The sequence below is a fragment of the Vidua macroura genome, chromosome 2 (genome assembly GCF_024509145.1).
Source record: "Vidua macroura isolate BioBank_ID:100142 chromosome 2, ASM2450914v1, whole genome shotgun sequence".
Taxonomy (NCBI): Eukaryota; Metazoa; Chordata; class Aves; order Passeriformes; family Viduidae; genus Vidua; species Vidua macroura.
This window is the reverse complement of record NC_071572.1, coordinates 6,070,396-6,085,437: the sequence shown is the minus strand read 5'-3', so window position 1 is coordinate 6,085,437 and position 15,042 is coordinate 6,070,396. Positions and strand designations below refer to the sequence as shown.

Genomic DNA, 15,042 nt, shown 5'->3' with positions numbered 1-15,042 from the left:
CAGTATTGTATTCCTAGTCTTTCACATCAGATATACAGGTCCTAGTGTCACTGCTTTTCCCTTCAGTTTAACCAGGGTTGGTCTGTCTGCTTAAGCTGCATGTTCTTCTGACTCCTACTCCTTTCTAAAACTAACCCACTTCATCTGCTGCCTGAATAAAAAGCTTCGCGTTAGTCACGACATCTTCCTGCACTGTTTTATTCACAAAGTTTGACAGAAAAATACATGTTATGAAACCAAATTTTAATGCTTGATGGAAATAGGTCCGAACCTGCCTGGGCAGCTGTCCTGTGAAAACTGAAGGCAGAATTAAAAGCAGCATTTTCACCTGCTTGATGTGTTGGCAGGCTTGGGTCACCCACTGATCAGACCAAAGACCATCATGCTGGGTGCACTGGAGGCCCTTCAAAACCAATACCTGACCTTTGACAGTGGTCAATAGTAGGTGTCTCAGGGCAGAGGAGGACAAATAAGTTGTGGTGGGACTCATACTCATTCCTCAACCTGCTGCCTCGAGCCAGATGTGCTCACAGTTTTAGTAGCTCAGGAAGTGTTTTTCATGTTGTGTTTTGGTCATTTTATGAAGCAATTCAGACTTTCCACTCCATAGCATCCTATGAGTAAAACATATACAATGATCTGATTTATGCATTTTATCCACTTTCTTAATTTGCTTCAGATATTTAGTCAGATAACACTAGAAGTGCTTGCCCAGAGAGGCTGTAGGATTTGCATCCTACATTCAAAACCAAGGAAGACAAATCCTGAGCTAAGCTGGCAGCGCTTAGTTTCAACCAGATTATGTCCAGGGATTCCTTTCAACCTAAATCATCCTGTCTTTGTAACTTGTCAGGGTGTTCACCCCCCCTTTTTAGCAAATAATAGTGAAACACCTCGTTCTTCATATAATTCACACCATCAACCACATCATTGATGATCCCATGAAGGACCAAAAACCAAGAGCCCCTCCCTGTCCTTGCCAGGTCTCTTTTCCAGATACCAGGGTGATTATTCTGTTTTGCCTCTCCCCTTAGAAAAGGGTAAGATGCCCTGTACCTTCATTCATCCTTGTCCTATTATTTATTCAACTTCACCCCTTCTAAGGGAGGGGAGAAGGACCACAACTCCTTGCAGAGTTTAAGAGGCGAGCAAATCCGGCACTTTCTACTGTGGGAAAATTGTATATCCAGACTATTAGATAAACTTCTCTTAATAACCCCAGTCTGGTCAGCTTTGCAGAGCCATGAAACAGCATTTTCCCCATGGTACTTTCAGACTCCTGTTTCTCTCTCTTAAAGTAATTCTTGATCGTAGTCCCATCTTACAGCATCCTCACTCCTCTCCTTTCTCTTCATTCTTGCACTTCCCCCACAGTCAGGGCAACATTGGTGTTTGTGGGGTTCTAGGGAAGCCAGGCAGTCTCAGCAGAAGCTTCCATCACACCAGGAAGCTCTGGCTTGAAGGGAAAGGCTGTGGCTCCTTGGCATCCTCAGTCACTGTGTCTTCTGTCCACCACAGCCACTTCTGCTGTCCTGTCCCACCACTCTCCCCCTCTCCTGCAGCACCTTGGGGCACCTTGAGTGTCCTGCCACACTTCAGAGCCTTCCTTATCTCCACAAACAAAAGGTCACAGATAGCTTTCTTCCACATCAACACCTTAAAATGGCTCCACAAAGGAGCAGTGAACATCTGGGCCAGTGCAGGGGATGGAGGGAATAGAGTGGGGCTGAAGAGAGGGGCAGATGATGGCACTGCACTGCAGAGGCAGCTGCTCCATCAGCTGAGGCTGCTGTGGGACTGCAGTTGTGCTCACACTTCTCTGCAGCTGTGCTCACACTTCTGGAAGCTCAGAGCCTAAGGAAGGAAGCTGCTAATGAGCAGCAGATCTTTCCTTCTTCCCTTTCTCACATGCCAAAGTACAATTCTTTTAATGGCAAAAGATAATAACTCTAAGATGTTATGATTACACTACCCTTTTTTTTTTTCCCAGCAAATCTTTGCTGGCTTTACATAAAGTCTGTCCTCACAAGTCTGTGTGAGGTACCTAACACTGAAAGCAGAAGGCTGTCTTACAGAGAAATAAGGTGGAGTTCAGGGATGTAAAACTGTGTGATTGAGTTCATGCAGTCTATTAGGAGCAGTCAAGAAACAGGACTTAAAGGTCTGTCTCAGACTTCATTAATGTCTTTAACCAGTAGAAAAGTTCTTGTACAGAAGGAAGCATTTCTCCATGTAATACTGCTGGGGAAGAGATTGAGCAAAAGCCTGATGTATGTCTGAAGGAGACACCGAATTTCTTTTCATGCTTTTCAGGTATCTTATCAATACCCTTATCTTTCAGTATCCAGAGCCTTACTTTAACTTTCTCATCCCTAAGTAAGATGACTCAAGTTAGATGCCCTCACACAGACTAGAAAAACAATTTTCTGTCTGGGTCAGACTATTCCTCTTCTACATATCTTAGTGTACATTCCTTTTACATATCTTCTGAAATCCCTCCAGACTTTTCTTCAGATTTCTCTTCAGAAATCTGAAAAAGATAAGCCCTGTTCTTCTAATATATAGTGATGGGACATCCTCCTCCCAGCCAAGGTTCTCTGCTCTCCAGCTATGGCTCCTGCTAGCAATCTTCATGGGCTTAAGTGAGGAAAGTATTTAAAAATTTTTTACATCTATCCCTGTTTAGGAAAGCACTGGAGTCAGGAACATTTGAACACACTTGCAATCCCTCCATACTGTCAGTGAACTGTTGTAGAAAATGAGTGTCATACCCACAAGGGCAACAAAGCAGAGGAAGAGTAACATAACTGGTGGGACTTTCATGTTTGTCTAAGGTTTTAAATAGTCAATATTTTTATATCATATGACTTCAAAAAATGGTATTTGTTCATGTAATTAGAGACTGTACTGTCCCAAAACAGCCAAATTGAGACTCTGTGTGCAACATGAATGTAGTTGTTTCCTGGTATCTGCTTATAATATATTCTTAATGTATTCTTTTATTCTTTTATAGGTTTATTTTCTCTATTTTATTCAATATTCCAACATATTTTAAAAGGTAAAAAAAAAAAAAATGAAGACAGAAAAAGATGAAGCTAAATTTCTAACAACTATGGCAAGGACAATCCTATATATCTCTAAGGTTTTTCTGCATACTCTGGGAGTTACAATCACAACAAGACAAAACATTTCTACCTTTGCAGAACCTGATCACAGTCTGAACTGCTATGCCATCAGGAACTCAGACTGTTCCACCAAATGCTTTCCACCAGTCAATCTCCAAGTGAATTAAGAAGGAAGGCAAGTATTACTGAACCATTTCACAGTCACACAAAGACAGTGGTTCCCAAAAAACTGAAAGGAAATACCTCGAGGAGAGAGGTCAGGAGTAGTAAAGTCATGGAACAGCACAAGGCTCACTTAAATCCCAAGCGATGGTGATGGCTCCCATTACTCCTCCAAAACCAGTAGACAATGAAAAATCAGATTTCAGTTTCACTTTGATTTCAGGCTGTCCTCCACGTGACTGCATATTGCACCTCCTGTAAGAAAAAGCAAGAGCTTCCCTCAGGCTGTCCCAGGAAGGCCTTGTCCCTGAAGCTGTTGCAGGGCAGACAGCTGTAGAAATCGTTTTTCTATGACAAGAACACGATGTGCAGAGCAGCACGTTTGGCTCCAGAACCCAGTGAAAAGGCAGGATGCGGGAATTGCCTCCCACTCTGGCAATGAACCCAGAACCACATCCTCTCTCTTGGGAGTGACCCACTGTTTTTTCCTCTGCTGCCTACTACAGACCATGATGGTTGACATCCCACTGGAGCCTGAACGGGGTTGTTTATCCTGTCAAGAATACCATGCCTAGGCAAAATGGGACTTTATAGCAGCCCGCAAGTAGTCAAATCCCAGCCTCTGTAACCTGAGTGCAGAGATGCACTCCTGCTCTTCCCATCCTGCTGTGGTGTTCTGTTTCTGGTAGCTCAACCATGTGCTCTCCAAAACAAAGAAATACTACTGCAACCACTTCCCTGACACTCTTAACAATGCTCTTTTCATATCCCCCATATTAAATCTGATGAGATGGCTTTGCTTAAACCTGTACACTCACATACATATTTTCATGCTGAGACAATGTTTAATAAGCTCAGTCCTGCCTGGCTGAACAATTTCTATCCAGCAGGTAGGTTCACAAACCTTGAAAGGAGTTACCTGGATACCTTTCATTATTATGGCAGCATCCCTAGTAAATAGGGAATCATGGCTGGAGTTCTAACAGATCATTTCCATCTTCCCATATCAGCAATCCCACTAAAGCCCAGGGTAAATCTGCCCTAAGGTGAGGACCTGGTGAGCATCCAATACCACCAGCATTCAGTTAGCAGCTTGAGCAAGCTCTGGAGGGCTCAATTTCTAGAGTGAGCACTGCTCCCCCTAAAACTGGACAAAACTCTATGAAGAACAAGCCTTTTTATGGCTGTGATGGAGTTGTGCTCTCAGCTATTCTAGCAAAAGGATGAAGATCAGAACAGTCATAGTTGACAGTATAAATTAATCCCTCTTAATATTTGCCTTGCATTTTAAACTCAAATGCCACTAACATACATATGTTTGAAAACAATCAACTGGTGTCTATTTCAATTGTGGTTGTGTATGCTCTAGAATCAATTTTCCCTATTTGGACTCTCTTCCATGCCTTCATGAGTTTAATCACCTTATTAAAAAATGTGCAAGAAGTATAAATAAGAGAAAAAGCAAACCTTTCAGCCATGAGGCTGAGTGGAGACATGTATATCAGTGAACACATTTCCTGAGTAATAGCACACTACACAGTTTGTAAAATGCAATTATGTTGTAGCAACTCTTATCAGGAAACATATTTACACTGATTTCTTGTGGCAATAGATCAAAGAACTTATTTTACTGACCTATATCTGTATTTAGTTGTACAGCAGTTTCTTACATAAATAAGCAAATTGTCTTCCTTTTTCTGAATAATTTCCTACTAATGGAGAGCAGTTTTCCTGACAGAGATGCTTTGCAAAGATTAATTTTTGAAGGCTAAAATTGGTGTCTGAATTTAAAATAACTCATGGTTGGAAAATTGCAGATGTGTGGAACACTGGCTGTCTGTAGAGGAAAAAAGAAGCAGTACACACAATGAGGCCACCACCCTGAGAAGACACTAGCAGGTGGCCTTGCCACAGAAATAGAGATATTTTTTCTCCTTTGTCTCTATCCACCCACAAAACCACCTAGAAAAGTATAACTAATATTCATCCAAAAGAGAAGGGCCAAGGAGCATGTAAGGCTGACAAATCCTGGCTCTTATTCCTTTAGTAACTAGGGGTGTGTGGAATTTACTTCCCAACCATTCAGCCAGACTTCCATTGAGACGGGGCCTCCAGTACAGCTGAGCAGCAGCTGATGGTGACTCCTTTGTAAGGGATTTTAAATGTTTTGTTTCCGTTCTACTTTTAAAAACCATTACTAGCTGTGTAAGGGCTCCACACATGGGACAGGTCACCTTTGGGCTGCTGGCCTCCATGCAGCCCTGCTTATTTAGGGGCCCTGACTTGTTCGGCTGCTTCAGCACAGACAGGAATATCTGCAAGGGCATTTGCAGCCCTTAGCAGCATGTTCCAGGCAGCATCAGCTCTGGTGTTCTGTCGCACTACGAAACAACAGTGTTCTATGATTAGTTGTGCCAAGACCAGCTGGGATGCGAAGGGGAGTCAAAGGACTGAAGTTTTTTTGAGTTCTGAGTGAAAGGATCCACAGAGCAGCCCAAGGAACCAGTCCTTTGACCTCCTATTCTCTAGAGCTGCTATGGAAATGTCTAAAAAATACCTTTTTTTTTTTTTTTTTTTACAAAATGTGGACTTGCTAAAAAAGATAGAGAATCTTATGGAAATACAGATGTTAAAACAAATTTTTTTGGTATAAAAACCAGCTTGTGTCACTCTAGGAGACAATATGTGTCAAGGCTGCTGGAGCTGATGTGGGGATTTCAATTTCAGGATTAGGTGTTCTCACCAGTGTCATTTGATAGAAAGGAAAAAGCATCTCCTCCAAGCCCACCCACTGCAGAAGTTTCCATTTTTTATAAATAAAAAATCCTTGGCTCAGGAGCAAGCATCTGAGTGTCCCTCATCATAGAGCAGTGCTCAAACCCACACAGACAACATCTCTTGGAGAAGCACAAGCAACTTATATGGCCAGACCCATTTAAGGAGATCCATCACAGAGCAGCTGATGGAGTGGTGTCAAGGGAATCCCTCCTGGTGTGAGAAACCCAGATCAAGCCAATGAAGGGTTTAAATCTGGTTCTCCAATAACCCCAATGTGGAAAACAAGCACCAGGCCACCACCTAGTCCAGAATAAACTTGCTCTTTTCCCTATTTGGAGAATACTTTTAGAGTTCTGCTTCATGCCAGAGAAGCATGGAAACATTACACAGCCAACTCTGCAGCCTAAATTTGTTCTTGAAAATGGCAACTAGTTGCAATTAGATTTCCTTAGACAAATTTGAAACCAGGTTGGCAAAATGATAAATCTTGTATTATCTTGCAATAATTACAGTTAATTCATTAAACCTAACCCAAAATGCAGGTCATTTATTTGTGATAACTCCTCTTTTGGGCAAGGAGTTTTCTGTCTGGCACAGTTTTCATTTAGGTGGAAAAATAAGTTGCTTAACTTGTTAAGCAACATATTAATAACATGTTAATAACATGGAGAAAGAGAGTAATCAGTGCAAGTCCACGTTGGGAAGGAACCTTGTGGAATTGAAAGAGTCTTACATGCCAGCAAAGCCAAAAGATCACCTGCAAGCTTCACAAACCCCTAAACTCAACTAGTCTGTGATTATTATGGGGAAAGACACGATACATTTATTATTGAATTGCTTGTGGAGGCTGATCCGTGTCAGCAGACACTGCCATGTGGCTGGCTGCCCTGTCATTTCCTACAGAGATGCTCACAAGTCTCTGAATGACACTGAGGGAATTGTTCAGGAGAGCATCACACATGTCCCATTAATTCCAAGAGAAGACGTGTCACTGCACTGCACTTTTTTAGAAATTTTCCATCATTACTTACATTGTCTAAGTATTTTGCATTTTCAATGAGTGATGAACGCAGAAGTAGAACAAAAACTGATTATGTTTAATATCTGAGCTTGCAGAATATTTTAAGTCAGTTTTACTTGAAAGAAGGAAAGAAGCTGCCAAAGGCAACCATGGTTTGGATGAAGAGTAGGTTATATCTGTACCTACCTATATCAAGCAAAATTCCCTTCTAGCATTGCTCTGGGAGGAAGGTTGGTTTAAGAGACTGATTTATTGACTGATTGTTTCCTCTAGCCCAGGATATTTCAATATTTGCATGATGGACTCAGAAACCTATACCCTGAAGGGACAGGAGTAATTTCCTAGTTCAGGGGTTCTGCAGCCACAGAGAAGCACTGAAGAACAGTTGACACAGGAATCAAATCATTGGATTCAATTTCTCTGAGAATAAGGGAAGGCAAATATGCTGGAAAATACGGGCCAGTGGATTTAAATAAATGGAAAACAATGAATATACTTTAGACTTGGTTTGAAAACACTTGCCAAGTTGTTTTGGTTTAAAAACAGAAAGCAGCCACTTCAGCTCATTATCATGTCTGGCCATGCTCCCTTCATGCAACACCTCACACTAGTCTTTACTATTGTTATTATTAACTTGACTAAAGATATTTTTTGGGAAAAAAATCCCAACTACCAGAACATTTTAAAAAGTATTAGTTACTGCTTTTGATTTTAAAAAGTGATGTTTAAAGGAACTGTTAATCCATACGTGCTTTGAAAGGTGTTAATAAGAGTTAACAAATGTATTTTGAAAGTACCACCATTTATTTTCTCAGTTCACATATGCCCTGTGGGAATTAATGAAAAAGAAAGGTAGAATCCCAAGATATTGAAATATAAGCCAATGGATGCTGATGGATCTAGTGGTCTCTAAGAGGCCTCTGGCTGTGCATGGCTTAAACTTCGTTACATTGAGATTGTGGTGAAAAACAGGGTCTGTGATGTGCTGAGCTAAATAATGTCAGGGAAACTGCAGCTTTTTGGAGACCAGCACCCAGAATTTGTAGTAACCAGGTTGTTCATTTAACATGTACTGGCTTACTAAGTAAAGTAACTTAAAGGCTGAGGTGGCAACAACGATAAGCAGCAAATTTGTTTGTTCAGTAGGGAGCTGAAACGTGTCGGCTCATGCTTTGATCAAGTTAAATTGAGAGGTTTCAAAGTACACACAGGAAATGCTCCGACAGATTAACTTTGTCCCTGAAGGTTCGTCTCAGTCACTTTTCAGCCTTCTGCACTCTGTTATCTGTTTCAGCAATTCTGTAACTTTAACCTCAGAGAATCCACAGAGAAAAGTGACAGTGTTAAAGGTCAAGGGTTGACTTCTAGGGTGATGGGCGTAATGTCTTGGTCTTAAGAGACAGGCTATTGGGCAGTTTTTGGTTCTAAAAAAAAGGAAGGGAAGAAAAAGGAGAGGAAATGGAAAATTAAGTGGTTTTTAAAATAATTTGCTTTAAATGCAGTTAAGGTGGTAAATCATTACTACAAATCAGTATCCCCACATGCTGTGGAGATCAGTACATTGAAGCCTGGCTACTGAAAGACCAGAGCCTCAAACTCAATTGACTTCAGTTCAAAGAAGGAAACAGCTTTCCCTGAAATGCTCCCCATGGACATGTGTCTATAAATAAACACTTCTCCTAAAAGTGGGTTTTCCTCTGGCTGAAATGGTGCCTGTTCACACTGCAGCCAACCTCTCTATGAGCAGGTTATTTTCACAAAGCTTGTAGGAACTTGATTTTCTTTGAGAGATCAATGGGTTGAAATTTGTCAATAGGTTCAAAAGATTTCGGGGGTGTGGAAGTGACGAAGATACAAGCACACGCAGTAGGATTGCATAAGCCTCATTTCTGCAGGAATCAGGAAAAAAAAAGTTGCAGCAATATTAAAAAAAAAAAAACAAACCTGAGCAGGCATAATTCCTAAAAAAAATGCCAGTAGCTAGCCATGACTTCATTTTTGTTGAGGGCAAAAGGAAAGGGGTGACCTGTCATTTTCCTCAGTATTTAAGTATTTTAGCCTGTGACATCTGTTTTTGAGAAGTGAGGACATTTCACAGATAAAAACCACTTCTGTCTGAAATAAGGAATGTGGAATCTTCTTATCCTAGCAGGGAACAATAAAACCTCCTGAAACTGGTAGATGAGATAGCATTTTTTCTGGTTTTTTTTTTTTTTGGATGAAGCATTTTTTCTGTTGCTAATAATGCTGTTCAGCAACAGACCTGTTCACGGAACTCAGTGCTACTCGTGCTGTCTCTCATCCATTGTACGCAGTGTTTAAAGCTGGCAAGTTATTTCACTGTTAGGGGTATCAATGCAAACACAACTATACAGACCAGAGAGGTACCTACACCTGCATGATGAAATAGTCTCCATGGCCATAACACTTGTGAGTGTCCAAGCCTGACCCTAAAGGGACCTAACTGGCAAAATCCCACTCTAGTTAATAAATCTGAATTAGCTATTGGCACAGTTAGTACACAGCATCTCAAGGACTGATAATGAAGAAGAAGAAGAAGAAGATAATGTTTATAAAACTGCTTGCAAAAAAAAAATGTCTGAGATGGGTTTCAAATATGTTTACAAGTATTATTACTCTAAGACTATTAAAGGCAGAAATTTTGCAGTATTGAAGAACATAATAGTTTTTTATTTTATTGATGACCTATGGCAGTATAGAATCTGAGAGTTATTTTCTCATCAATACAGAACCAGCAAGAAAATCCTGCTGCTTGGCAGAGCACAATCCTTAACCCAGGGAAGTGACCTATTGACTGAAAAACAACAGCAAATCTAAGTGGTCTGCTAACCCAGTTAATTTGTTCTAATTCCCTGTTGTTGGAGTTAAATGTTAGAAACTTCAAGTATAATCTCAAAATCCAAACTTCAAGAATAATCTCAAAATCCCAAAAATATCTGCTTCTCCCCATTTTCAGTTCATCTTTGTGTTCAAACAGCATTGTCTTCCTATGCATCTTCTAGACTTTAAATCCTGTCACTTGTAAGGTATTTCCCTTTAAAGAAAAACACATGAACAAACAAGAAATTTCTCTTCTCTGTGACAACTTAGGACACTGACCATGGGTGCTGCTGATTGCTGTGCCCAGGGTGATGTGCTGTGGCATGAAAAGCTTGGTTAAAATTCAAAAGAGTTGCTGCACATTTCCCCTCCTCTTTAGTATCTTTATTTGCACTCCTCTCTGCACAGCCTCCTGGACAATCCATTCATGCTTACGATTTTCCTGACCCCTTCATTATCCTACATTAACTTCTTGTTAAAGACTTTCCTGCTGGGAAACCTAGAAACTTTCTTCCTTCCCCCGGTGAGATCTTAACTTAGAAAGAACAGTTATAGCAATAATCCAATTTAGGGAAGAAAAAAATAAGACAGCTGCTCAGCCATGCTATTCAGCACTGAAATTTTTTTTCTTTTCAACCTTCTTAAGTTTTTCACTTTTTTTTAGGAATGGAAGCTGTGTGGAGCAGAAATTTTGTTCTCATTTTTGTTGAAAATACATAATACTAGTTATTCATGCAAAAGCAGTTCTAAATTTAAGCAAAAATAAACCATAACCTGAAATCCTTTTTTTTTTTTTTTTTAGAGCTAGCAATCACTCCAGACAATTCAGTGCAATTTTGACTGAAGTGCACGAGCGTAGCTTTTTGCTTGAGATGGATCAAAAATACTCCCCAAATAAACCTTCCTGCAGTATTTCCAGCACAGCCTTCAAAAGAGCCAGAGACAAAAAAGAATCTTCAAGTCTGCTGCACTGAAGCAGGAGGTCAAAGTGCTCACACAAATTGGTAAAGAAGTAATGTTTTATCAGTGACACTGCAATTACAGACGTTTGATTTCTGTTCGTAGGACAAGGTCCTCTCATTGATGGAGAACCCACCAGGCATGGAAAGAAAGGGATCTTTGTGTGAGGAGCAGCAGCACATGACAGGCATCCTTGTGACCGGCTGGCTGACACAGCCCAGGCTGCCCAGGCTCAGGCTCTCCCTGCTCTTGCTGCGTTCCACCCCCATGACTGGAGTCTGCTCAGCACTCCACAAAAAAAAAACCCAAAAAAAAACCCCACCCCAAACCAAAAACCAAACCCACGGCAACAGCCTTTGAAAGAGGTTGCTGTGCTCACGGTTAAATAAATAGATCAGGAAAGAACAAACTGCAGCCCCCTGGGCAATGCCTGGCCTGGCTGTTCCCGGAACAAGCTTCTTTCTAGATTGCAGCAGGTATCTTTCCCAGAGCTGAAGGGTTCTTCAAGGGAGTGATTTCCCTTTTTTTTTCCCCTCAGGCATTTCAATGGGAAAGTTAAAAATAAATGAAAGGAATCAATGCCTTTTGGCTGCCGCTGTTTCAGCTGATGCCTCCTCTAGAAAAACACAAGCTTGATATGGTGCCTGAGAGCTCTTCACAAGAGAAAATGGGCTTCTCCACACAAGATTTTACAACTGCAGCCTTCCATCCTTATGACTTTGAGTAATGTTTTCTTCTGAATGTTTATGCTTTCCAGCTATGAGTGAATATATGAAATAGCTCTTCTGTGCAGTGGGAAGCAACCTAACGAGCCTGAGCTACATGAGGGCACTGGAGGAGTTTACAAATGTGTGGAGAGCATGTGCTCAGCAACCCAGGAGATACCACTCAAGGGAGTCCTCTGACAGAGCTGGGGACAGCACTGTGCCTGGAGTGGAACAGACAACCAACCTAAGCAAAAAAAGGGGCATCTTAATCTCCAGTTGAATGTAGGTACCCAGATCTCTGGTCTACACTGTGGTCTTTCTAGGTCTGAGGGAAAATCTATAGGCAAAAGAAGGCAAGCTGGGCTGATCTGGGTTTTACAGGGCCAGTGTCTTACCTTAATTAGGCAGCACAGCAAGTGGATGAGTGGAGGAATAAATAACATGTTCAACCAATACAGAGCTGGGGAAGAAAATGTCTCCCTGGGGTTAAAATTTTATGAAATTCTTGCTTTTATCTGCTGAGAGAGGCACTTATTGGTCGGGGGCAAACAACATTGGTGGAGACTGAAGGGGCTGATGATGAGTTTTTGGGAACAGAGTTCAACCCCTACACTCTCCCCAAACAAATTCCATTCAATTCTTGTAGGAAGTGAAAGTTTAGTTCTACCTCCAAAGCAGAAGCTAAAAGGGGCTGGAAAGGTGAATTGCTCCATTAGGTGCAGAGACTGAAGGAAAAGCTACGTGTGCATGAACTGAACTGCCTCTAGGGAATGTCAGGGTGAATGTCACATTTAACAGTGATCCTGAAAAAAACAAATAATTATCTGAAGAAAGAAAATGGCAGCACAATGTTTGAAAGTCCTGTCATACTGAATATTTTCCTGTGGTTTTGCAAGAATGGAATGGCACAAGCACCATTAAGAAAAAGCCGCCTACCATCAGAGATCACATAAAGATGAATTCAATACTGCCCTTAGGCATTCCACAGGAAGCCAGAACACGTTTTGGATGGCAAAATGGGATAAGAGGATTTACAAACTGGACATTTTAGTAGAAACAGAATCAGAAGAAGATTACAGACAGTCTGCTGCTCCACTGGTCAAGGTAAGGGTACAAAGTTCAGCATTCCACAAAATCTATCTCACTGGCCAAAATCTAGTCTGAGAGCACTCAAGAGCAGTCTGTGAGTGGACTGTGCAGGGATAGCACTCCACAAAGGATGCTGCCCTTAACAGCCTGCCTGCCAAACAGAAGCAGATGATGGGAGCAGGGCAGGGAACACAGCTCAGCATGCAAGAGCTTGAGCACGTGGCAGCACAGTACAGGGACTGGATAGGTGACACCTCTGCCCTGTGGCCTCCAAGCCTAGTGCACCAGTGACACAGTGACACAGTGCCAGCACAGCACGCCTACACACGGACACCAAAGCAGTGCAGCCTTCTTAGCATGAGGGAATCACAGAATTGATTCAGAAGAGGGGCCATTTGGCTACTGCTCTGTCCAGGAAGACCAGGGCCAGTGGGGTCCACTGGAGGAGGCATTTGATGCTGGTGAGGGGAGGCACCAGGACTAACACCAAAGGGGTTGTAGTCACCACAAACACCCTCCAGACTGGATGTCCCTCAAAGGGTTTTAACTTCCCTTTGAGTTCATGCCTGTTTTTTGGAGAGGAAAGGAAGTTGTGCCCAGTGTTACCCTGGCCATGCTGGTCACACATGGGTGCTGGGACACCCTGCTTGGCCATCCTCAGGTGGCCACTGTCTCCTTCTGCTTCAGCATTGCCTGCCCAGCTTTCCATTCGTAGGGCTTGGCTAGGCAGTGCCCAGGGCATGGGGCCAGCCTGTCTTTTCTGATCAATACCCAGCTGTGGGGTGTTCCTCCACCTCCCTCCAAAACCCCACAATGGTCTAGCAGCCAGGGAAAGCAGCATGTGACTAGCTAGCCCCAGGCTCCCTGGCCCTTCAAGAGGAAGGCGGCAGGCTCTCTTACACCATCCTTCAACAATTTACTAGACAGGCACTAACAGCTTCCCCCTCTGTTGCAACAAGCAAGTCAAAAACAGTAGAGCAGAAGCATCCATCTCTGACATTCCTGCAGGTTTTCTGTAATGGATCACTTTTGATTAATTAGTGAAACAAGTTTGAAACAGCCTGCAGGATACTTGGTGTGTGCTTGTGTCTCAAACTGGAACAGGAAACCAAATCTCTCTCTATAAAACATGAACATAAAAACTCTGCCCTTATTGTTTCCACTTTCACAGGGGTCCTCTTTTCTTTGCTATCCATGTAGAAAAGAAAAAAATGTCTGAAGTATCTTTTCTATTGTACTAGAACTAAAAACGAAAAAAAAATTGCTTTGCTCACCTTTCCATCTCTCACCTGGGAGCACACAGCCATTGCTTGACAAAATGTAGCACAAACACACAGCATGGCATTTCTCCTGCAGGTTTGCTGTCTAAAGTTTCCTCAGTTAAAAACTGAGCCAAGGACTGGCTTCCTACAGCTGGTTACCAGTTCAACACTTGAAGCACAGCTCATCTTTGACAAAGTCCCAAGATGCTGAATGTGGTACCAATCTCAGCCTGCATGGGCAACACCAGCTCTGGAGTCACTTGAACAGCACCACACACTGTGAAATGTCTCAAGATGCTCAGAGAAGTTTTGTTAATTTTATTATATGTTGCCCAAACTACCTTTAAAAAAAAAAAGTTTAAGGACAGTAACTTTCTCCTTTTTTTTCCTGAGGAATTAGTCTGAGGCCGTGCACGCTTTCCCACGCTCGCAGATTGTGGGTTATAAATGCGTGGGAGTAATGCAGTTTCGATCAGTCAGGTAGGCTGGGTTTCTGTTAGCTGCCTGCATACCTTTGAGCCCTATCAGCACACGGTGATCAGTGGAATTCCTAGCATTTTTGTCATAGCATCAGAGGCAGTACTTTACAGAGTAAATACCAGTGACCTGCTGTTCTGTCAGGGCTCTGTACTTACCTTTTATTTTCAAGTCAAAGGTTAGGCCTATTTATGTAAATCCTCAGCCATGGGCCAAGTAATCTGACCTCCTGGTTTTCATTCTCCTAATTGTTTCAGGTATTTTTCTTGAAAAGTTTGGTCAGTTAAAGCTAGGGATCTTTTTTTTAAGGCGCCTTTGAAGGGCTCTAGGGGCTTTCATAGCCCACCCAGTTTGCAAAGTGGAAACATCAGTGACCTGATGCCCTGGGCACTTATTTAAAATTCATTACCAGGAAATAAGGTTTTGATATATAGCCCCTCTATGGTGAAGAATATCTTAGGGAACATATGCATGCCTTTTTTTACTTTGGATATGTGATCTCTGAAGCCACATAGAGAGGCAATAATAAATTATATTCCTGTTTGCCCTTCATTTCTAATAAGAACATTTTCAGCTGTAGATAGTTTTGACTTCCCACAAGCTGGCCACTGCTTACAATT

At 42.0% G+C, this 15,042-nt stretch overlaps 1 long non-coding RNA gene across 1 annotated transcript in view; it reads right to left on the bottom strand.

Moving 5' to 3' along the window:
- The window catches only part of LOC128822744 (uncharacterized), a 65,872-nt gene extending 51,539 nt beyond the window's left edge, over positions 1 to 14,333 (bottom strand). The window contains exon 1 of the long non-coding RNA XR_008441581.1: positions 13,958 to 14,333. This is a non-coding gene — a long non-coding RNA (uncharacterized LOC128822744). The remainder of the gene's footprint in view (positions 1 to 13,957) is intronic.
- Between the last annotated feature and the right edge of the window lie 709 nt (positions 14,334 to 15,042).